This window comes from Vanellus vanellus, assembly GCF_965231255.1.
Source record: "Vanellus vanellus genome assembly, chromosome: 1".
Lineage (NCBI taxonomy): Eukaryota > Metazoa > Chordata > Aves > Charadriiformes > Charadriidae > Vanellus > Vanellus vanellus.
The window spans coordinates 29,722,399-29,744,867 of record NC_138905.1 but is presented as its reverse complement, the minus strand read 5'-3'; the positions used below and the strand labels follow the sequence as shown (position 1 = coordinate 29,744,867).

The following is a 22,469-nucleotide window of genomic DNA, read 5'->3' as shown; positions in this document are numbered from 1 at the left end:
TGCCAACAAGCTAAAAGTGGAACTTTCCTTCTGAGTATCAACAGCTACTGGTAGGATATAGGAGGGAGGAGGAATCAGATCGGGGAAACAGGATTTATACGAGCGTGTTAAACCCCGTCTTCACCTCACAGTAGTACCGGGAAATGCCTAGTGCTAATTACAGTACAAGGACTGTGAGCACTTGCAGAATGTCAGGCTGAAGACAGGCAAAAAAGCTGTGAATTTCCACAGTGGAAGAGAAACAACCTGAAAGCTGACTTTTAACGATAAGCACCACATACAGCAACCCATTTTGATCAATACGTACTAAACCACACCTGCCTTAAAATAGGAACTGTGATAAAATAATAATAAACTTGTTGGTTTTCATGCCAGGGTTCTGTGAGGATCCCTGCTTGCATGTTTCTCACTTTGAGTAGCAGCTGACCTCTGAAACACAGGGAACACCAGTACCCAGAAAATCCCAAAGGATCTTCTTTCTTGATTCTTCAGTAACTATAGCAAATTGGTATTTGCAAGCCGTTTAACTAAAGAATTTAGAAAGAGCTGAAGTCTGATGGGGAGCTGTAACATGGACAATCTCACAAAGCAGGTACCATGTTTACATTGGGCAATGTAAAATAATTTTATGACTCTCCTAAGCATTAGTTTGCAGCTCTTAAAATTTCAAGAGTATTCAGAGGTAGCAATAGGACATCGCAGCTTCTCCACAGATGTTATCTCAAGGTGCACTTTCAATCTATTCCTTTTCAGGACACAGCTTTGCAGAAGGACAGTATACAAAATGGAATAATCCTACAAGTGGAGAGATAAGAACTCTGGGTTGGTTTGGGGATTTTTGGTGGTGGTTTTCGGTTTTGTTGTTGTTGTGCCAGAACGAACCCTTCGGCCTGGCAGGGCACGGTGTGGCAAGTGGCCGAGGATGCTCCAGGCTGTGATGGGCCCGTCACTCGGGAGGCTCAACCCACGCCGGGAAACCCACTCTGCCACGGGGGCGAGATTTCTAAGTGAAAAAGAAAAAAAAAAGAAAGTTGCCAGCTCTCATTAAGATTTATTATGCGTCTGAACTTTTGTAGTCCCGAAGCTTAACGACAGATGGTGGTGTAACTCCACCAATTTTGTAACGTCTCCATTCGCTTTGATGTTGTAATACAGATTCTCCTCGATTTGACTTCGGTTAAAACCAGCATTTTCTGCTCTTTCCAAAGTGTGTCGGGAGCGGTGCGCGGGGAGGAAGGGGAACGAACCTCTTTAGAAGAGGAGTCCATTTGTTTTCTTGTTCGCCTTCTAAACAATCCTAATGGAAAATGGCAATCTGATAGACACCTAACGCTGCCAGCAACACGGAGAAAATACATTAAATTAATTAAAGGAAGACGGTTTCAAAGCGGTTTATTTCAAGCGAGAAATACAATACAATTGTGCAGATGAAATCGCGATCCGTAAACAAGAACAAATAAAACGCACCAGCCCTTTTCATTAGAAAGCCCAGTTATGTACGCCGTAACCGTCGTTGTTTAAAAAAAAAAAAAAAAAAAAAAAAAAGAGTCGGGAAAAGTGTGTTTGTTTAGCTCTAATTTTGCGTGGGACCGGCGAGCCGCGCCGACCCCGAGCAACGCCAAATAATTTCGGCGGCCAAGCGCCGCGTTGTTCCCCGTGGGTTCTTCCCCCACCAGCCGGAGGGGCTGCCCGCGGATCGAGGGGGAGAGTGTCACATCTCCTTTAAAACAAAGCGCAGCCCAGGCGGGAAGGGACGGGGCCGGGAGCGCTGCGGCAACGGAGCGTGCCCGGCCCGACGGCGGCGGCCCGGGGCAGGGCAGGGCCGGCCCGGGGGTCGCCGTGTGCCGCCTCTCCCGTCCGTCCGTCCGTCCGTCCGAGGGCACCGCGGCCGCCCGGCGCCCAACGAAGTCGGGGGGTGCCCGTGGGCCGCGCCGCCCCGCCGGTTGGGTGCCGCCGAATCTGCCGACAACAAGTGCGCGGCGCGGTGCCTTCCGCCGACACCGGCGTTCGGCCGCCCGCCGCCGTCGGCTCCCGAGGGAGAGCCGCCGCTCCCCCCCGGGGCGCGCCTTCCCGCCCGCCCGTGTTGGAGCGGGGACGAGGGGAGAGGGGGGGCGGCGGCCGCCGGGCCGCGCAACCTGCGCCTCCGCGGCGCCCCGCGCCCGTACCCGCGGAGCTCGTCGGCGGCCGGAGCCCGCGGGCCCCGATTTCGTTTGCGGGCCGACGGGGAGCGGGGCGGCGGGCCCCGCGCCGTTCCCCTCCCCGCCCCGCCGGTCCGCGGGGCGCGGAGCGGCGGAGGGCGGGTGCCCGCGGAAACTTTCTCCCGCGCTGCCGCGGGGTGCGCGGCGAGTGTCACCCGCAACCGTTGCGCTCGCAAAGCGCGGCGAAAGCAAAGCAGTTCCCCGGTAACGGGTGCGGGGACGGGGCGTGGGGGGTGGGGTGAGGGGTACCGAGACAAAAGAGTAGCGAGCAGCAAAATAAATAAATTTTACGACCACCCATCGGCAGCGCCGCGCCCCCGCCGCGGCGGCGGCGGCGAGCCTGCCCCGGCGGTGAACTTTCACCTCCCGAACCCGGCCGCGCCCCATTGGCTGCCCGCCGCCCCGCCGCCGCCCCGCACCGGCCCCGCCGCCGCCCCGGCCCCCCCGGCCAGGACCCGGCCCCCTCCTCCCGCCCCCCCCTTCCCCACCCGCCGCCGCCGCCGCGGGCCGGGCGAGTGCGCGGTGCGGCGGGGCAGGGGGGGGTGGCCTCCCTGCCGAGTTGCCGGAGTTGCGGCGGCTCCGCCCCCGCGGTAGCGGCCGCCTCCCCCCCCCCCCCCCCCCATCCCCTTTCTCGGGGCGGCCGGTGCCCCCCGCCGGGGTCTCGCCGGCCTCCCGCGGGGGCGAGCGGCGCGGCGGCCAGCGGGCAGTCCCCCACTTCGCCTGGAGCAGCGAGCGGCAAAGTTTGTGGGGTTTAAAATTTTATCGAATAAATGCGGTGCCTGTTAATTCTGAGTGACAGTCACTTTTGATTCCGGCCCTCGGCGAGCACAGGGAGCCTTTCTAATTCAAAACCGCGCGGAAAGCGTGGGGTCGGGGTCACCGCGCTGGGATGCGGTGGGCTCTGAACTAACCGAACCCACGCGGCTGCCTGCCGCGCTCACGCGAGTCCTTCCACCTGAGCCGCGGCCACGGCGGCGAGTGACCGAGGACCGCGGCGGGGGAGGACAAGACCATTTTCTCCCTTTACTCTACCCACGACGCCGGCACTTCTCCCCAGTCCCGTTCGCCCACTCGAGAATCACTTCGAAAGTGTTTTTTTTTCCCCCCGGGGGAGCGGCAGCCCCCGGGCCGCGCTGCCGCCGGATACGCGGTTCCCGCTGCGGGCAGCAGTGGGGGGGGGCTCCCGCACCTTGCTCTGAAATGTCGGTGAGCGGGGGGGGGGGGTAGGGGGGGAAGGAGTAGAAAGAAAGAAAGTTTCAAGGCCCACGCGTGGCCCCCTCGGCAAAGCTGCCGCCGCCGGCCCGGCCTGCCCCGCCACGCCGCCCCTTCCCACGCGGGTCCCCCGGGCCGCGAAGGCTGCGGCACCTCGAGGGTTGCCAGCAGGCAGCCGGCACGGCCGGCACAACACCCGGCTTTGTTTTCTGCCCGTCTGCTAAACTCGTTGTGTCTAACGGAGCCGGAGGAGCGGAGCGGCGGCGGGGAGGGCGGGGGGGAAGCGGGGGCGGAGAGGGGGCAGCCGCCGAGAGCAAACAACTTCCCCGACGGTTTGTTGACATAGCAGGTGGACCTGCCGCCCGCCGCCGCCGCCCGCAGCACCCGGCTTCGGCGGGGACCGGCCGGGGGAGGCGCGGAGCGGCGCGGAGCGGGGACCGGCCCAGCGCGTCCCACCGCACTTTTTTTTGTGTGGTTTTTTTTTTTTTTTTTGTTGCCATCCCCCCCCCCCCCGCCCCCCTCCCGCTTCCACCTCCCCCCCCCCCCTCCCCGCGCATTATTAGCACTTCTGTGCAGGCCACTTCGCGATCATGTGAGGGCTCCCTCCTCACTCCCCTTTCTCCGAAGGAGTCGGTGTGTGCAGCGGCGGGGTTTTGCTTTTTTTCTTTTCTTTTTTTTTTTCTCTCCCCTCTTTTTTTTTTTTTTTTTTTCCTCGCATTCCCAACAAAACACATACACACAGGCGGCACACTCCGCACACGGGCGGACCCGCACGCCGGGGGAGGGAAGGAGGGAGGGCGGGAGGGAGAGAAGGGAGCGCGGCACCCGCCAGCGCCAGGCAGCGCCAGCCGGCGGGAGGGCGCCAGGCACCGCCGCCCGCTCCGCGCCCGCGGAAGGGTCCGTGTCCCCGTCCCCGCCGCCCACGCGCGTCCCGGCCCGCGCCTCCCGGCGGCGGCGGCTCCGCCCGCAGAGACTTTGCATGTGCGCGCGGCTGCGCGCGGCTCCGCTCGCCCTTTCTCTCGGTGTCAGCTCGCCGGGACGCCCCGCACGGTGTCTCCTCCCGGTAAGTGCTACCCCCCCCACACCCCCCCGCCAACACACACCCCCTCCTCCTTCTTCCCCCCTCCGCACACCCGTCACCCCCCCCCTCCCCCCCGCTCTCCGGTGTGACTTGCTGCTTCCACCCGCTCCCCCCCCTCCCTCCCGCCTCCCCGCCGCCGCCGCTCACTGACTTGCCGCCGCCGCGGGAAAGTTTGGCCGCGGCCGGCGCGGCCGCAGGAGTGACATGTGTCAGGTCTCCCGGCACCCGGGGGGCACCGCTCCCAAAAATGCACCGCGAGCGGGGGTGGAGGGGGGCGGCGGAAGCGGGGGGGGGGGGGGAGTAGGGGGGAGCGCTCGGCGGCAGGAGGCTGCTTGTGCCCCGGCCGGAGTTCGGGCTGTGCTTTGCCTCACCGGGCGGACCGGACCGGCCGCGGGAGCGGGACAGCGGTTCTCCCCCCGCCCCCCAGTCTGCCGGGGCGGGCGCGGACCGGCGGGGCCACCCTCCCGCCGCGCAGGGCCGCGGAAACCGCGCCCCCCCCCTCCCTCACACACACCACCTCCCCCGTAGTTAAAAACAAACAACCTGTAGTCTCCCGGTACGGGGACAGAAGTGCGAGGCGGGGAGGGCTCGGGGCCGGGCTTCCGCGGGAGCGTGTGCCGGGGAAGCTCGGCCGTCCTCGGCTCGCCTCCCCCGTGTGTTATTTTCTTTCCCCTCTTTTTATGTTTTTGGGGTTTTTTTCTTTTTTTTTTTTTTTCCCCGAGACCTCCCCAGCAGACAGCCCGGGTGAAGAAACGTGTCACGTTTCTCCTTTGTGTGCTGCCTGCCTGCCTGCCTGCCGGAGAGAGAGGCGCACCCCCCCTACCCCTCGGCCCCCGCCTCTCCGCCGGCGCGGAGGGGCCGCCGCTACCGCCGCCGGCCGCCCCCTCGGGGCGCCCCGCTGCCCCGGAGCGCCCCCTCTGGCGTGGGCGGGGAAGCGCAGGGCCGCGGAGGTGCCCGTGGTGCCTCCTGGCGCTGTTTGGGCTGCGCGGGGAACAGCGTCGTCCCCCCCCTTATCTTGCACCCCCTCCCCCCAGAAGACAAAAAAAAAAAAAAAAAGCCTAAACCCGAGGATTAATAAATAATGATGTTAGAGCTGCGGAGTTCCGGAGGCGGCCTCCGTCGCGGCTGGTGCGTGGGGGCTTTCCCTTGAAATTGGCTCTCGAAATTCCAGAGGGCTGCGGGACCTGGGAAAGTTTTGAAAGTTTAATTTGGAGGGAGCGGGGAGAGGCGGCCAGCCTGCGGCTTGTGAGGCGCTTGCGGGGCTTCGCTTTTCCAGCCGGGAATGCCCGGGCGGGGAGAGGAGGGAAGGGGAAGGAAAGGGGGCGAGCGCCGGTGCCTTCCAGCTCCGCTTTCTGCCGCGCCGAGCGCGGGGTGCGCAGCCCGCACAGTTCTCGGCCTCCTGTAACCTGCTGGAAAGCTGCTCGCCACCCAGCTGAGCTCGCCCGGCCAAGGTAAAAAGGGTGCGTGAGGCGTTTTTGGTTGGGTTTGTTGTTTTTTTTTTTTTTTTTTTTTCTCTCTTTCCCGCAGTTCGGCGGGGGTTGAGGTCCCAGGATAGGGTTTGAGCCCGGGCTGCGGGAGGGCAGTCGGTGCAAGGCAGGAAAAACAACGCGTTTAAAACTTGGGAGAAGCCGTCCGGACAGAAAGCGGGCTGCTGGCGTATTCTCCGGGGGAAAAATAATCTCAAAAGTAACCACCCTAAATTTATAGTATCATCATCTGTACATAGAGAGTGCAGAGCTGCGGATGGAAGAGCACGCAGTAATCTCTACCTGGGAATCGCTTTTATTTTTAAGAAGCTGTGTTTGTTTATGTACTTTTCTTCCAGAGAGCAACACAAAAGTTCCTTTTCCAAAGAGGATTTCCCCTGGTCTTTTCCCCGCGTAAAAGCTCCTACCCCAAACTCGCTCAAGTGAGTGGGAATGTTTCCATGGACATCAGTAGGAATCGCTCCGTTGACTCAATGGGCTTGGATCAGGCCCTTGGAAATTTTCTTACAAATGTGGGACGAGGAAGTTGGGCACGGTGTCTGTATACCCATCTTCATTTGTGGGGGGAAAAAAAAGAAATCAGAGACAAAGTTTTAAGAGTTTTTGACAGGTTTAATTTCCCCCCCACCCCCCTCTGTGCTAGGTAATTTAAAGCCATTAAGGAAAAACATTACTGCTAGTAATATTACTCTAAAGAAAATATGATTAATTATTAAATCGGTTTCTCTAATGCTACACTAAACCCTTTTGAGCGAGATATAGATTTTAGTGTTCAAATTAGTATTTATTTTCAATTTAAGGTTTTTCCTGACTATAATAATTTGTTCCTATTAAATACAGATATTGAAAAGACCCCTGTTTTGCAGTAATTTGCTATTTTAATGTAGTTCTTACAAAACGGTAGTGTTCTGTAGCATTTTTGTATACTTAAATCATTCATTCAACTACTTGGAACAGGAGATTACTAAACAGTTGAGAGAAAGGCAAGAATGTTTCAAATACAGCATTTCCAAAACACATATAGTAACCTTTGTGCCAATTGATAGGTCACTTAGTGACACACAAAAGATACATAATTAGACAGTCTAATTTATTCTGTTAATATATAGCACCTGAAATACACTGCTTCATGTGAGGCCTTGTTGGTGTAGGCTTTAAGATTTAACAGTAACCTTGCCAGGAAGCTTAAGGAGAATCAATTGTATAAATATTTGGGTATTTCTTTGTTTTTAGTTTAACCTCAGTGATTCTTGGGTTTTGTCGCAAGATCTTTGCTACCGTGGAGTGTTTATAACATTTGAGAGAGGAAAAAAACTAAATGTTTTGTAGCTTTCTGTTTAGTGAACATTTGTGTAAAATCGCCAAAGACTCTATAGGGAACAGCCAAATCAGAGTTTTTCGAGTGTGAGGAAGAATACAAGAAATATATGAAGTGCAGGATATTTTAATTAGTGAATACATGCTACTATTTTTAAGCTGCACTAGGGTTTGTACAATAGTCAGGTGTTAGATTTCATGTTTTTGAAATGACTGATTTTTTTTTTTTAATCATCTGTTGCTTTTACATTTTTTAGATGCTTTCTGCAATAGAATGTGTTGAAACTAACATTTTAAGATTAAAAGTGTATTTGCTTAGAAGCATTCCTGTCAGACTCCAGTGCATTTTTAGAAAAGTTCTTGTTGGACTCGAATGTATTTAAAAAAATTACTGTAGCATAAGTTTGGTGTTTTGTTGTTGGGTTTGGTTGGTTTGTTGGTTTTTTTTTTTTTTTTTTTTTTCCCCGGACTGATTTACGTGAGCTAGAATAAGCTTTTTATATTCTGAGGAATATACCTGATTCAGCATTGCATGCACAGGAGTTATTCAAGGCTAGTGGGCTGAAAACAATAGAAAACTTCTGAGATGTGATCTGTGTTGTGGCAGTGTTTTGCTATGTGTCATTGAAAATGTCACTTAACCTCTTTGTTTTTCATCATCAGAATGTGAGGGCTGGTATTTATCTATCTTTCTGATAGGGTGATTAATTAATTTTTCTTGAACACTGAATACTCTTTTGTTCCATTTCTATTTTTACCAGGTTTATTTTGGAGAAATTAAATTCTGATGCTGGTTGAAAAAGAATGGTTCATGGGAGTCATCGTGTTTTTTTTCTTTGTGAGTCAGATCGTGAAGAGGTCACTTGCTTGTAGGAATTGAAAATGATTTAGGACATAGGTCACTGAGAAGTACCCATGGAATGATTTTGACTGGAGAAAATTGCAAATCATGGTCAAACTGAAAAATGCTATCAGCTTTGTTGCAAAATAATAATTTTTGGTACACTCAAACTGATTACCCTTTAAATTTTGTGACAGCTAGTGGGTCTAGAAGTAATGCAAATTATCTTTTTTTTTTTTTTTTTTTTTTACAGCCACTGTAGCATACCTCTCAACTAGTCCTTGTTAGAAGAAATACTTGTCATTTAGATTCCCATTCCCTGTCCTGTTTTGACTTGAGATCTTTCTTCATTGTATGTGTAAATTAGTGGTGCCAGAAAAACTGAATAAAAAAGATGAAATTATAGAAAAGGGTAGCTGCAGTAAACTAACCTCTTAAATTTAAGTTAATCTTAAGATTCCTATTATATATATCACTGTTAGTTGTTTGGAGGTTTTCTTCCACATTTGCTCCTTCACAGAATAAGCATATTTACCTTATTCTAATAATTTCCAAGAGTAGTTTTAAACTGAAATTTCAGAGCTTCTAGATTGACATAAAAACAAGGAGCAGTCCCACAAGTATCATTTAACACTGAGCATCTTTTTTTTTTTCTTCTTTCTGAGACTCTCACTAGTTTCATCACACTTGTTACTTTTTAAAATCTTCCAAGATGTTTACTGCAAATTATGAGAGGCATCCATCCTTTGATGCAAGATTTGCATCTGTTTTGGTTTTTCTGCTCCTCTGCACCCCATTTCTACTAGGTTTGTGTTTTAAGGGCAAGATCGTGTTTTGTATCAGAAAGCTGGATTTAAAAGTGCCAGCAATAGCTCGCCTATGCTGTCATCACTGAAGTAGCTGAAAATAATCTCTTTAATGAACAGTTGCTATGATGTTTACCGGTTCAACAAAGTGTAGTTTGGGGTGGTGTTAGAAAGTAAAGTTTGGAGAGTGAGTTATGTGTGGAATTTTGTTTAATATCATGGTTTCAGTTCCTACTCTAAGGAAAATGAAGTTAAAATGTTAAGCACATTGTATTATGCTATTAACTATCTTAAGTCTTTTTAGGAAATTGTAGAGGTTGTTCAGGAGGGGGAATAAGAACATTGTAGGCTTAACGTTTTATCCCATTAGTTAGTTTTTTCTTCTCCCTGCAAATAGTAATCACATGTCTGTAGCTGGAAAGGGTTTCTCTGCTGTTTGTTTCTTATTTAAATATGTACGTTAGTCAGGCTGGCTGCTGAGGGCAGAGCTGATTCCCTCCGACACCGCGAGCTGTACCCTCAACGTGCCCCAAGTGTGGCAGAGAGCTTCACTGTGGCTACGGGTAACGCAGATGACTTCCGAATTGATGAGGCTGTGCAAGGGATTGACAGGCAGATTGGTTTAAGGGACAGGCAGCACCTTCATTCAACATGCAGAAAGGACATTTTCTTCTTGGTCCCCCCGGCCTGCCCCCCCCCCAGCCCTTTGATGGCCCTTCTGTGGTAGGAGGAATGATTGCAGCTCTCCATCATAAAACCCAAGCCCTCTTTGGGCTTCACAGACTAGCTTTGGCTTATCCGTGGAGCTTACTTGTTTGCCAAGAGACTTTAGTCTTCTCCCTCCTTCCTACAGGCAGCAGGTACTGAAAGTGGGTGGTGGGGTGTCTCTGCTTTGAGAAGTTTCCAGCCCATTGGTGGTTGCAGGGTCCACAGAGATGCTGCAGATCCTTTGCTCACTGAGCTGGTCCTTTGAACCTCTGCCGGGTATCAGACCACGGCTGTAAATTGCATCAAATTAAGTATGTCTCTAAATTGCTGACCTCAGCCCTGTTTTGGCTGGTTTGCCTCCAGGATGTTGTGGGGATGACTGAGATTCCAGTGGGCCTGTGCCAGCCTTGTGCCTGTGGGAGATACTCTTTACTATTGGGCCTAAAATTGGAAATTCATTTGAAGAGTGGCGTTTTCTGAGGCTAGGTGGTATATTGCTATATATAACTAGGAAGTTGTGGGGGTTTTCTAAGCACATTATTTCTTTGGATAAGTACTTACATTTCAGTAAAAAATTTCCTATACCTTTTGAGGTTGATGTTTTATTGAAAGAAGATACATGGTCGTATTAGGATCATTTAATTTTTCTCTTGTAACTTGATGTGTATTTTGCAATTTTGGTCAGAATTTCCCTCCTAAGTAAATTTAAATACCGAGTTATTCAATTATCCATCTTTCTTATTTCAACCTAAACCAACATGATACATATTTTTAAAATAGTAATTATGTATTATTTGATGTAATTTGAGTTTTTGTATTTGACATAATTTGACAAGTTACCTTTTTGACACATGTATAGGTTGTAACAGTGTGATCTTGGTGGATATTACCACTGTGATTTTGGCAATATGTCCTTTGAGGGAAGGAAGGAGAATGTCTGGACAAGTGTAGTGTATTGCATTGCTTCTCTAACAGGACCAAATTAGCTAATTTGTTCCACAGAGCAAGGAAGTTGTGTGTGGAGAAACAATCTCAGAGTTGCCAAGTTATTTCAGGCATAATACTGTGCTAAGGATCTATCAGATGTTGATTTTGAATTTGCCCAGGAACAGCGAAGAAAAGGAGGAGAGATGAATATCCCTAAACACCGTTTAAACTTTGCTATATGGTCAGTGCTAAGTCTTGTAAAAAAGTTACTCTCGATTATGTTGTTGATTTCTCTTTTTGCAACTCTCACTATTAACTGAGGAGTCACGTTGTTATCCTGGAGTTGTAACCCACCTAGTAAAACAAGCGGTGGGTATTACCTGTGTAATAAAACCTGTAGTTGACATTTAACCGCTCAGAAATCAGACCAGAAACTGTCAAGTTTTTCCACGTACAGATAACGTAAAGAAAATTTTAAGGGTTAGCGGTAGGAAGACACAAAAGGTTTTGGAAAGGAGCGGGACAACACACAAACAATGGGGAGCTGGGGAGGGCTGTGGAAAGAGGCCAGAGAAAACAGGGGGCTGGGCAGGAGCCAGCCAAGGGGCAGGCGGCACTGCCGGGAGGAGGGCAGCTTGGGTTCGCAGAAGAAAGAACGGCGTGATTTTTATCTGATGCTCAATATATGAAATAAATTTCTCAATCAATCTGTGGTAAGAAATAATTAACTTCTTGCACGCCGGCATTGCGCACGGGGTCAGGCAGAGATCCGGCAGGCACAGGAGTTATGCCGGTTTGCGCTGGCCACAATTGAGTGCTGTGGAGTGCTGTTTTTTAAATATTAATCTTGTTAATTCCGGCGTGTGTCTTTGGAAACTTGTTTTTTAGTTGTTGCATTGAAAGTTGATTTTTAATTACTCCAAAGTATCACTTTTGGTGTGGCAGAGGAGGGACAGAGCTGTTTTGAAGATAAAGGGGAAGAAAAGTGTGTAGAAGACAGAGGCTAGTGTCTTCTAGAGTCTAAAACACAATAATTGAAATATTTATGATTCAAGGCGCTTCTTTATGAGAGAACACAGGCAGGATTGTGGTTTCATTACAGTACTTACAGTATTCTCATGACCTAAAAATGAAAACACAAAAACCTAATGCAGTCAGGTGTGCACAGACTGCAGAGATACGCATAGCTGGTGAACTGCTATGCTTCTCACTTGTGTCAACATGTTTTCATCTCTGTAGAAGAACATATTTAATTCAATAAGGAGTAAACGATTATCATATGTATGACACGGTGAATGCAAGAGGAAGGGTGCTGAGGACTTCTTGACATCTGGTAAAAATCATTCTTCATTGAAAATCAATTAGTGGAATATATGGGTGCTAAAACTGTGAAAATATTAGGATGGTACTTTGCTAAAGATCATGAAATGCCTTCACGCAGAAATTCATTCAGACGCATTTGTTACCAGTCTTGAATGCATTTAAATTACTTTTAATGTTGTGATGATGCCTGTAAATTGTTCTCAGTACACAATAACTGTCAGTGTACATTGAAGAATATGTATGGTCAGTAATTCAACAGATAACTAACTGTATTAAATATACAGAAGAAGTTTCACACAGTGTCATAAATCCTTGCACATTCTTTTGCTTAAGAAAAGGAATTAAGTGTATTGTGACAAAAACTTTGACATGTTTGGTATTTAATTCTATTTTAAGAGACTCCTGTGTCCAGCCCCGGCTATACCGGAAGGAGGCTACAGCCTTCAGAAGCAAAACGAATGTATTGGGTGGATTTACTGCATCTCAGGTTATGGGGCAGAAAACATCCTAAAGAAGAGTGCAGTCAGTAAAGACAATTTCAGTCCTTTGCTGAAACAGTAAGTCTGTTCGAGGAGTGGGATTCTCGTGGGCAGGAACTGACCGTGCTGGAGGGTTGCTTTCACAATGTACAAGAGGTATTTTAAGGGTTGTGGTGGCAAAACTTGCCCTTCCGAAATCTTCCTTGAAAAAATGAGGGGAGGGTGCTTCCAGACCAGGTTTGGATTCATTTCTGGACTGAGCATGGCTTGCGGCATTGGTGTCTTGCCGTGCCCTAGCAGCTGGTCAACCCAGAGTGGCCGCAGGGTCTGGGGCTGCCTTGGACTGGCAGTGGGGTCTGGAGTGGTGGGTGGTGGAGCAGCTCAATCTGCTGGCAACAGCCTGCTGGCAGGTAGGACCTCCTGCTCAGACAGAGCTTCCCAGCTCCTGGGGCACACAGGTGCCCTTCTTGCAGCTTGACCTGTCTCATGCTTCACGAGAGGACACACTTGAGAGGATGGCCGCATACTCGTGGTGAAAAATCTCTCTCAAGATGTTCAGCCCTGATCCCAGATTTTCTGAAGTTCATGTGAAGACTCCTCGTTTTGACTTAGGCACTGAGGTTGGTTGATGCTTTGGATGTATTTATGTGCTCACATGCAAAACAAGTGTCTGAGATTGAGAAGGTACTGGCTATTTAGCTGCTCTTCAATGCCTCCTAGAATGGGGCTGGTGATAGACTGCTTATGTGTATTCAAGCCAAATCCAAGTGGTTTGGGGTTTTATTTCAATACAGGTTCTTACAACAACTGTTGATAGGGTCTGGGCAAGTTACCACTAAGATGAAAAATCGGTTGCTAAACTGACTTTTTCATAATATTTAAATACTTTCAAGGGTTCACTTCCATTTTTACATTAAGTGAATCTTAAAGAGTACAGCAGTCAGGTACATCATCAGTGAGGATCCAAAGACATATGAGAAGGACATTCCTTAAAAGATAGATGGACATATATACTTGTTTTGAATCAGTGGTGTCCAGCCTACTCAGCCAAGCATGACACGTCTTGTGCTGTGGCTGTCGGGTGTTGTATGCCATGCTATCAAGTGCTACTGCGCATAGGCAGCAAGTCTGGCACTTCTCAGGAGCTTCAGGCTTGCAACGTAGTGGATGAATACCAGTAATGCGCTATTCCTCTAGAAAGGGTAAGGCTGCAGGTTGGACCTTGGTCTTATTTCTTGAGGCTCTTCCTCCCCGTTTGGTTGTCGCGTGAGAGAGTTACTGTAAGGTCAGAGAAGGATGGAGCAAACTACGTAATAACCTGACTGATCCTCCTGAGTTGCAGGCTGGGCGCTTGTACTTTGTGTGACTCAGTAAAAGAATACATTTATGTTATTCAATTATGTGTAAAAATGGAACCTACTGTCCTGGAGTTAAGTAGAGTGCTAGTTTAACCTCTGTTTCAGTACCAGTCTTTAGTAACTAGAATTAAATTTTAAACTGAAACTATTAGCCTTATTATACACGGGCGCTCGTACATTTTGTGAATCAATAGTGCTTATATCAAAACCTCTAATTAAATTTATGTGTCATTTAAATACAGTTTTATAAATACCTTCTTTATCCAATGACTGCCATTTGGGTCTTTGTTGTTACCACTAAATTACTACCAGAACGGGGAAGACACCATTTTTTCAAGTCACTGTTAGGCCGGCAATTTTGCTCCAAATTCAGTTCTCAACAAAATTTCCTTTAGCTGAACTTTTCTTTATCTAAGTCACAGATGAGTGGGAGCAGAACGTGACCACAGGCTATTAAAAATACCATTCTCGTTGTCACCTGCAGTATTACCATAATTGGAACTGAGGAGTCTGCAGTTGCACAATATTTATGTTGCAATCCAAACTGACACAGCCTGGAATGCTTCGGTAGCAAAACAAGACACAGACCCCAGCCGTGCGCCGCACGCTTGGGAGGGAGCAAGCTGCTTCTCTTGGAGACATCCTCCAGTGGGGAAGTCCCCATGGTCTTCGCCGTGGTGCGCTAGGGAGGGACCTTCCCAGTGTCGAGGTGTGGGCTCAGAGCCTGGCTGCGGAGGGTGGTGGCTCGTGGCATGCGTAGGTGACACTTTGGGTCAGGCTGCGAGGACGGCTGTTGTGCGAAACTGGGGGGCTGTGGTAAGAGATTGCTCCTTCTTCGGGGCCTTCTGATTGGAATGGGCTCTTTCTTCGTTTCTTCTGAGTCCCGACACTTAGGGGGCCTCTTTGTCAGGAGGTGTTGTTTGGAAGAAACACTTTTAATGCGTTTACTTTCCTTTGACGGGTGGAAATAGTGAGTCACCATCCAGTGTCACCTTTGCTGCTCAGATTGCTGTAGGCACAGTGAAAATAATGTTTCGCCCTGCTGCTGCCCTGGGAGGTTCCGCAACAGCTGATGAACTTGATCTATCACTCCTGGCCTTCATTGGTGAACACGGGACAGTATATTTGCCTGTGACTGACGCTCTTAGATCTATGGCCACGAGATATCTGGTCAACTCCTCAAGCCTTTACCTTTAGCATTAGCTTTAACCCCTCAGGGCTCAGCTGCTTGTGGCATTTAAAACATGGCAAGGGGTTTTATAGCAGAGATTTGACTCAGCAAGGCTTGTGCTAACTCTTGTTCAAGATATGAAATACAATTTGTAGCTTATAATTGCTGCCTAATATGATCTTGGACCCTTACTTAAAATCCATTTAACTGATACTGTACTTTCTTTATAAGGTTATTATTGGGAGCTAACCTTTTCTTGTGTTGTGGTTAAATGTACAATGTAATAAGGGTGTTTTTTAATGTGTTTAAGAGTTGGAAGATGTGTTAGAGGTAACCTTTATGCAGAGAGTTTTATATAGTTGTAGTAAGGAGAGCGATATTAAAATCCTGAACATTAGTACCGTCTGAATGTAATTTGTTCTCATTGTGTTTTGTATGTGCCTCCTAGCAGAAGATGGTACTGTGTATTGAGAAAATCTGTTTTGTTCTCCAATATCTTTCTTACCAGTAATAATTAACCTAGTGCAAATTACTGTCTCCAGAAAGATTTTGTACTTCTGATGCATACAAAAATACAAAAAGCATATTGGATACGGTAGATATATCACAGTTCGTTCTCTCTCAACTTTTCAAGTAGAGCGACCTAAACCCAAGATTTTAGGCACAAAATTGAAAGCCTCCTAGAATTCTTTACTTTCTTGTTTAATTCTTGATAAATAGGCATGGGATATATCTGTTGGAGGTCTGTAAGGATCGCTAGATTATAAGAGATTTAAAGATTAATTTTTATGAAAAACAGATGTTGGTACTTTTACTCATATCTATGGATATTAATTTGTCTGCCTTTGCTTTGTGGAAATGTGGGTTGGTTTAGAGTTGTAAGTTAAAATTAAGTATTTCTCCTTTTTTTCTTTTTCTTTTTCTTTTTTTTTTTTTTTTTTTTTTTGTTTACCAGTTACCTAAATGTATATGTAGAATTCGGTGTACATAAAGGATTTCAGACTGTGCCTCCGTTCACCCTTCTTGAAACTGTTCTGAACAGTGGTGAAGGCAATGAAGTTTCATACCAGAAAGGAGGTCAGGGGAAAAAAACCCAACAGACTGCTTAAGCAGAGAAAGATGAGAAGAATGTCATAAGTGTGGACAGTCTTTATTTGGATTCTTAATTTTCTTTTTTCCCCTATTAGTGCAGAAAACTCTTTTCCCACTGTTCTACCTTTTTTTTCTTTCTCTTTTTTTTCTTTTTTTTCCCATTTTTTTATTTCCCTTCCTTTTTGCCTTAAGGGGACATTGTGGGTTGGAGGGGGTAGCAGGTTTTGCACATGTCAGGCTATCGGCCTATAACTGGAAAATACTTGTTTTTCTTATGTTCAATAAACTGTTGTCAGGGGTGAGCACAGCAATAGGGATGTAATGGGCAAGAATGGCCTTAAGAGAAACAAACATTTTTTATCTTAAGTAGGTGGGGAAGGGGGCAGCAGTCACGGCTCATGAGGTTGAAATTAACTGCTTTTAGCATTGTGAAGAATGATAATGATGTAGACAAAGTGCCATCCTAAAATTTATAGGTATAATTCTTGGCTCAGATGTAGACTTCTTGTGGAACTTTACGATAGAGTTACTTAATCTCAGTGCAGTAAAGATAAATTCATTAATGGTTATGAGGTGTTGATATAATTAAATAGAGAATGCCAGTAAATTGCTTTCTGAAGCTCAATGACTGTAAACTCTGATCTTCTAATTTAATCTATCTACCACTTCTCATTCACTTGCTGAAAGGCTTTGGAGACTGAGAAATTAGCCCTACTCCAGGCACAGTAGCTGCAAGAACTAAGTTGGCTTCTCTCAAGGGAGATCCTTGGATGAAGACTGAAAGTGTTTCCTCAATCTAAGTTAGGACTGTATGGACAAAGGAGAGCAGAAACAGGTTTTTGCATTGCCTATCTGTTCAGAGATCATTGTGTTTGTTACTAACTGCCTGGATTCTGCACTGGTTTGTGATAGCTGTGGCACTTATACAGAAGAAAAATTAAGAAGCTAATGACCTGATAAAAGAGATATTGTCCAAATGAGAAAAAATTAGCTAAACCCATTTCTTTTGATGGTGTTGCAGTATTGCTGACATCTGGCTTTTTGGTTGATCTAAACAAATGTTATCATCCTCTCAGTAGACAGTGCACTTTCCTTGTGAATTATTTAAATGTGTGCAGAAATTATTTCTGAGAGAAATTAGATATGTTTTAAATTAGCCTTTCACACAAATGATAGTTGAACTGCATGAAGAAAGCGTTCACTTTACACTTTTAACCTGAGCTCTTATGAGCAGAAATGTATGGGAAAATACATTAAGAGAGTGTCAGTGTTTTTTCTTGGTAGGTTGTTTCTTCATGCAAGGTATTTCTCATCTAACGCGTAGTTTTCTGTTAATTTGCATAATACTGTGTCGAGGTATAACTGTAGTGTAACCCTTTGAGCTCTAAAATGGACTTGAGTCATGATGGAGACGGACAAGAACTACAGTAGCACAATTGGACCAGGCAGAGGTGTTGGATGCAGTCTCTCTCTGGTGTTGTTTCACATGCTTTATTCGGGGACTTGAGTGTGCTGTGCCACAGATCTCCTGAGGAAGGATCACAGCCTGTGTCTGTCGTGTGTACCAGTATGTGGTTACTGGTGGGGTTCATACTTGGCCTCCTGATGGACATTTCGTGTGCTGTGGCCCAGCCTCACCAGAGGAGCAGCCGAAAGCTTCCTCCCTGGTCTCTCCAGCAGGCTGGTGGTTAGGGAACTCTCCTGAGGTAAGTGTATGGAGGGTTTTCTTCTTCTCAGAGTCAGGTACTCGACAGCTCAAGCTAGATTACTTCTCAGCATGACAAAGAACCTTTGTTTCACCAGCGACCACAACTTGCAGCCTGGGGTCAGAGACAGTCTGCTTTACTCCTTAAACTGCAGATGGCTGCAGACCACAAGGTTGGGATGAAGGCTTCTGTGCCTGCATATAAGACTGTGATTGGCAGTGCGTTATCTGCAGCAGTGTTTGCCATGCATTTCTTCATCTCAAGCAGGACATGCCAGCTCAGTAAGATTATGGGGAAATAAGAAGTATGAACAGAAAGAGCAGGTGAAAGGCTAGTGGAGAATCATCTTACGATGGTAAACTTCAATGTTTCTTTTGGCCAACCTGTTTGACATAGATTTCAAAAGTTTAGTAGATGAGTTGAAGGGACATCAAGCCAACAGGATGGAACAGCTTCTCTGGGCTTTGCTGCAAATTAGCTCTTGGTCTTCCTCCTTGTGCAGCGTCAAAGTCAGGTACTGAGTACGCTTTTTTTCTCCTCTTGTTTTGCTGTTTTGGATTATATTTCAAGTTGAAAGTGCTATGCGTATCCAGTAAAAGAAAACTGAATGAAAAAAGGAGTGATGATGTTGATTTGGAAAACGATTTGTGTTGAATTAGCCTCCAAATCATCTATTTGCTTCAAGTGTAGAAAGAAGGGATAGTTTCCTTAAAAACCTGCTGAAAGAGACCTGTCTTCTTGATACTTCTTGCAGTGTATCTACAGGCTTAATGTGGATGTGATGTCTGAAAGGTGAAAGTCCTGTTATTGCTGAAGTGCATCAACTAGATTTCATTGTTGCAAAGCCTTCTGTGCATTTTGCGTACAGTGATAGTAGTTTGTACTGTTCAGTTTGTCATAGAAGATTTGAGAGAAAGTGAATTAGCTAGTACATGAGTGATCATAAGTAATCCTGGAATTTTCTAATGCTTTAAAAGAAATTCTTTAAGTTAAATTTACTTCACGTGTGTGTGTGTCTTGCAATAAGGCCCGTGTAAAACAGCCAGTAATTGCATCCAAACTGCTTCCAACTCTACTATCCATTTCCCACAAAACGTTTTGCATACATGAAAATTGTGCTTTTTGATTTCTACATGACAAATTTGAAGTACTTGCAGCAAATACAGTTTCAGTTAACTTCACAAAAGCAAAACAATATCCCAAACAAAACCCAAACGTTAGCTGTACTGCAAATTGATGTGTTCTAAAATGTGCTTGACTTGACCAATTTGATTATTGTGATATAACATCAAAGACGTTGCTTCTTCCACTGTAAACTTCATTTAAGGCCTGCGTTTTTGTTGGTGGTGGGACAAAGTTAAAAAAAAATTCTAGCAGCATGAATATATATATCGAGTAGCTACATAAGCAGTGCTTCTGTCTTTGTGTTGCAATTTTAACAGTTTGAAGTCTCTAAAATTCAGTATACTTGAAATAAAAAAGCCATTTCTGTGCCCATTTGCAAAGTTTTAATATGTTTTAAGCCCTGTTGTTGATCTAGAGCTTTTGCTCGTTTAAGGTTGATTAATTGCTTTTGCCACTTCTGTTTGCAGTTCAGTATAATCTCATGCAGACTATTGTATTTTTTTTTAGTTTTCTGTTGATGGTTGTATGTTTGTATGGGCTGTTAAATTTGGCCACTAATAACTTAGATATTTAAGTAAATAAATAAGATTCAAAACAATAACAAATGACTGCAAACTGAAACAAATCCTAAGCAGTGCAAATTTATTTTGTGAAACATAATTTCTGCACCTGCTGTAGACTCCATTGTGGAAGCTCTTGCTTTTATGCAATTTTATTTATTTAGAAAGAGAAAAAGATCATCCTGTTTTCATTCAAGTATCTTTTTATTTAAGGCAGATGTAATAGAAACAAGAATAATAGGCCTATCTCTTACACTGAATATTGTTAAAATGCATATGCCTTCCCTGGTAATTACTATTCATTAAGGCTTAGTACTCTTTCTTTAAAGGAGATAACTCTCTGTTATCTTACCTGTAAAATGGATGGATGAATGTTGGCACTAAAGTCACTTCGTACAAAGTGTAAAATATGAATCAGGTCCGTAGTCTAGGAGGGAGACCTGCGGTGCATCTGCTTTACCGCATTGCCTTTCAGAAAACACGCGCCACACTGAATGCTTGGGTAAGTCACATTGATGCAGTGTGACCCTCATTACAAAGGATTAGTCTCTTAATGGTAATGGACTTGGTTAACTTGGCCCAAATAGGAGCCCATGGTTTCCACGTAGAGGGTGGAACCTAGTCGTTGCTGATGATGCAAAGGAAAATGCTGTTACCGTTCATCTTTGGAGGTGTTTGACCATGTGCTGCTCTTAGAAAGTAGAAACTAGGAATCCTGGTGCCTCGTGTTCCTCTGCTGTCTCACCAATATTTGCCTAGTTGACAAAAAGCTGTGTTGTCACTGTGTGTGGATTTGTCTATGTAAAGGAAAACAAATAATCGACCTCCCGGGGTTGGCAGTACACTGATTTTCACACACAGACGTAATGGGCAGACAGGAGACTTCTGAAATCTTGAGACATACCAGATGGAAAAATATGTTCAAATTAATGAAGAAAAAAAAAAAAAACAAAAAAAAAACCCAACCCAGGAAAAAAGTAATACAATCCTGCTTATAATGAAAGGAGGAAGAAGGGAGGGGAACTTCCGTTCTCCGTTTTTTAAGGAGACCAGCTAAGGGTTTTTGAACTTCTGGGATTACGATGCATTTTCTTTGCTGTAGAACTGTCAGAAAATCCAAAGGTTATATCTATGCAGACACCTTAACTTGCTTCTACCTCTCCGAAGTGCTGTAAGTCATTTCAAATACAGGTCTTGGAAAAAGCAGAGCATGAGAGCTGGAGCTGTAGCCCTCCTGGATGGTCAGGGCAGGGCGTTGGGAGGAGAGCTGTGCCAAGGCAGGTGATGCCCCGCACAGCGGCAATGCCTTGTCGGGGCTGAGGCGCTGAGCAAGCGTGCCCTGTAACCCTGCTGTGAGACACTTACTTCTGGAAGCCAGAATATGGGTCAAAGAAACCTTCCTCTGCTGTAATCCTTTCTAATCTTTGCTTTTGGAAGTTTTCAAGAGCACTGCTAATTCTGAGGAGCGTAGCTCTGAAATTTTTCTGTTTGCTTTTGCTTGCTTGTGCTTTTTCAGTGTTCTTTCCTCTCGTGCTTATTTAAAGTGGATCCCAACAGTGGAAGGGATGATTCTAGAAAAGGAGCATTTCATCAAAGAAGAAGAGGCCTAAAACTTCTGCCTAACTAGAGGTATACCACAAAGTGAAGAAGCTGCATAAAATACAGTGGCAGCACAAGAAACCATCACGTTTTTACCAAAATCATTGTACAATGGAAAGTGCTGCGTGTCAGCTGAAATGTCAGATGTATCAGGAAAAAGTTAAAGTGGAACCTGATTTCTGTAAGGCTAAAGATTCAAGTAATTTGCTTAGGGATACAGTAGAAAATCAATCTTGTGCTTGAAAGAGGGAATAGTAGCCTTCAAGTCTCATCTCGTGTTTTGTAGCTGATTGCCTGTTTTTATTATCTCCCCCCCCCTTTTCCTTCAGTAGTTACTAATGCCCTTTGGTTAACTCCATTATACCTTTGAAAAACTTCTTGCAGAGCTCAGCTGCTTTGGCTTGTTTGCTGGGTAAGCCTCACTGATATTATTATAATTAATAGGATGTGTAAAAACTTCCTGAACCGAGTGTTACAGAATTAGGCTATTAAAGCTTGGTACCCCATATGTTGTGCAGTGTGCAAGTTTTCCACCCTCCGCAGCTGGGGCTCATCAGAGCAGAGGCTAGACCTGCATTGATCTCGCATGCTGTGCGGGAAGTTGGTTTGGTAGGAACACCATTCGGCTTGTAAAAGAGGGATGGAAAATAAAGTCAGTGTACAGTTTGGAGGTGTGTCTCTAATCTGCTTTTTTTTTTTTTTTTTTTTGATGTTTATACCACAGGTATGAAAAAGCGAGAGAAGGATGTGTTGTATTTTTAGATACTGAAAAATCTTTGAACATCTGATTAAAAAGTGAGAGTTGAAACTGTTTTTCATAATTGTGGGTCACGTGACAGCAGTTCTCTTGCTTTGCCTCTTGCTTTTGTTGAGTGGTACTGTTTCATTTCCTCCAACAACTTTGATTTTAGGAAAAAAGTTTTTAAAATTATAAGAAAGTCATACAGAATGATAAAAGTAAAAAGAATAGTCTGGTATTTTTGAAGGACTTAATTTTTTATGACTTGAAGGTGTCATGGATGTTTAACTTGCTAGTTCTGTGAAAGTAAAATATGAAGCTGATGAAAAATTTTAAAAAGCGGAGAGGAAATATGTCAATTGACAAAACACAAACCAAGTACATAATTAAGAAGACAGGAAATGATACTTAGCAACTGGAATAGTATATGACCCCTGAGCAAATAAAGTGTTTAAGTACAAAAAAATACATCTAGAGACAGTACTGCAGGTTTTGCTTTCAATATTGGAGTCTGTATCCAGAGCGGAAAGTTGTGACTCTGAAAAAGATGTGTATTTATGCTGCCTAATCAGATGAATATGGACATTTTAAATTTAAATTGGGACTTTATACCTTTGGATGTATAAAATATATCTCAAATAGGATTAACAAGGTTTGATGTTTCTGCCTAAATTCCATCCTTCTTTTTTTGGTGTTGACATTATTTTTTGATAGTTTCTTAAAAAACTACATGGAAAAGA

General features: G+C 45.8%; 1 protein-coding gene across 1 annotated transcript in view; it reads left to right on the top strand.

Moving 5' to 3' along the window:
- Positions 1-4,315: 4,315 nt before the first annotated feature.
- FOXP2 (forkhead box P2) overlaps positions 4,316-22,469 on the top strand; it is a gene marked incomplete at its 3' end in the record, with an annotated part of 437,141 nt that continues 418,987 nt past the window's right edge. Inside the window, exon 1 of the mRNA XM_082496807.1 lies at positions 4,316-4,473. The remainder of the gene's footprint in view (positions 4,474-22,469) is intronic.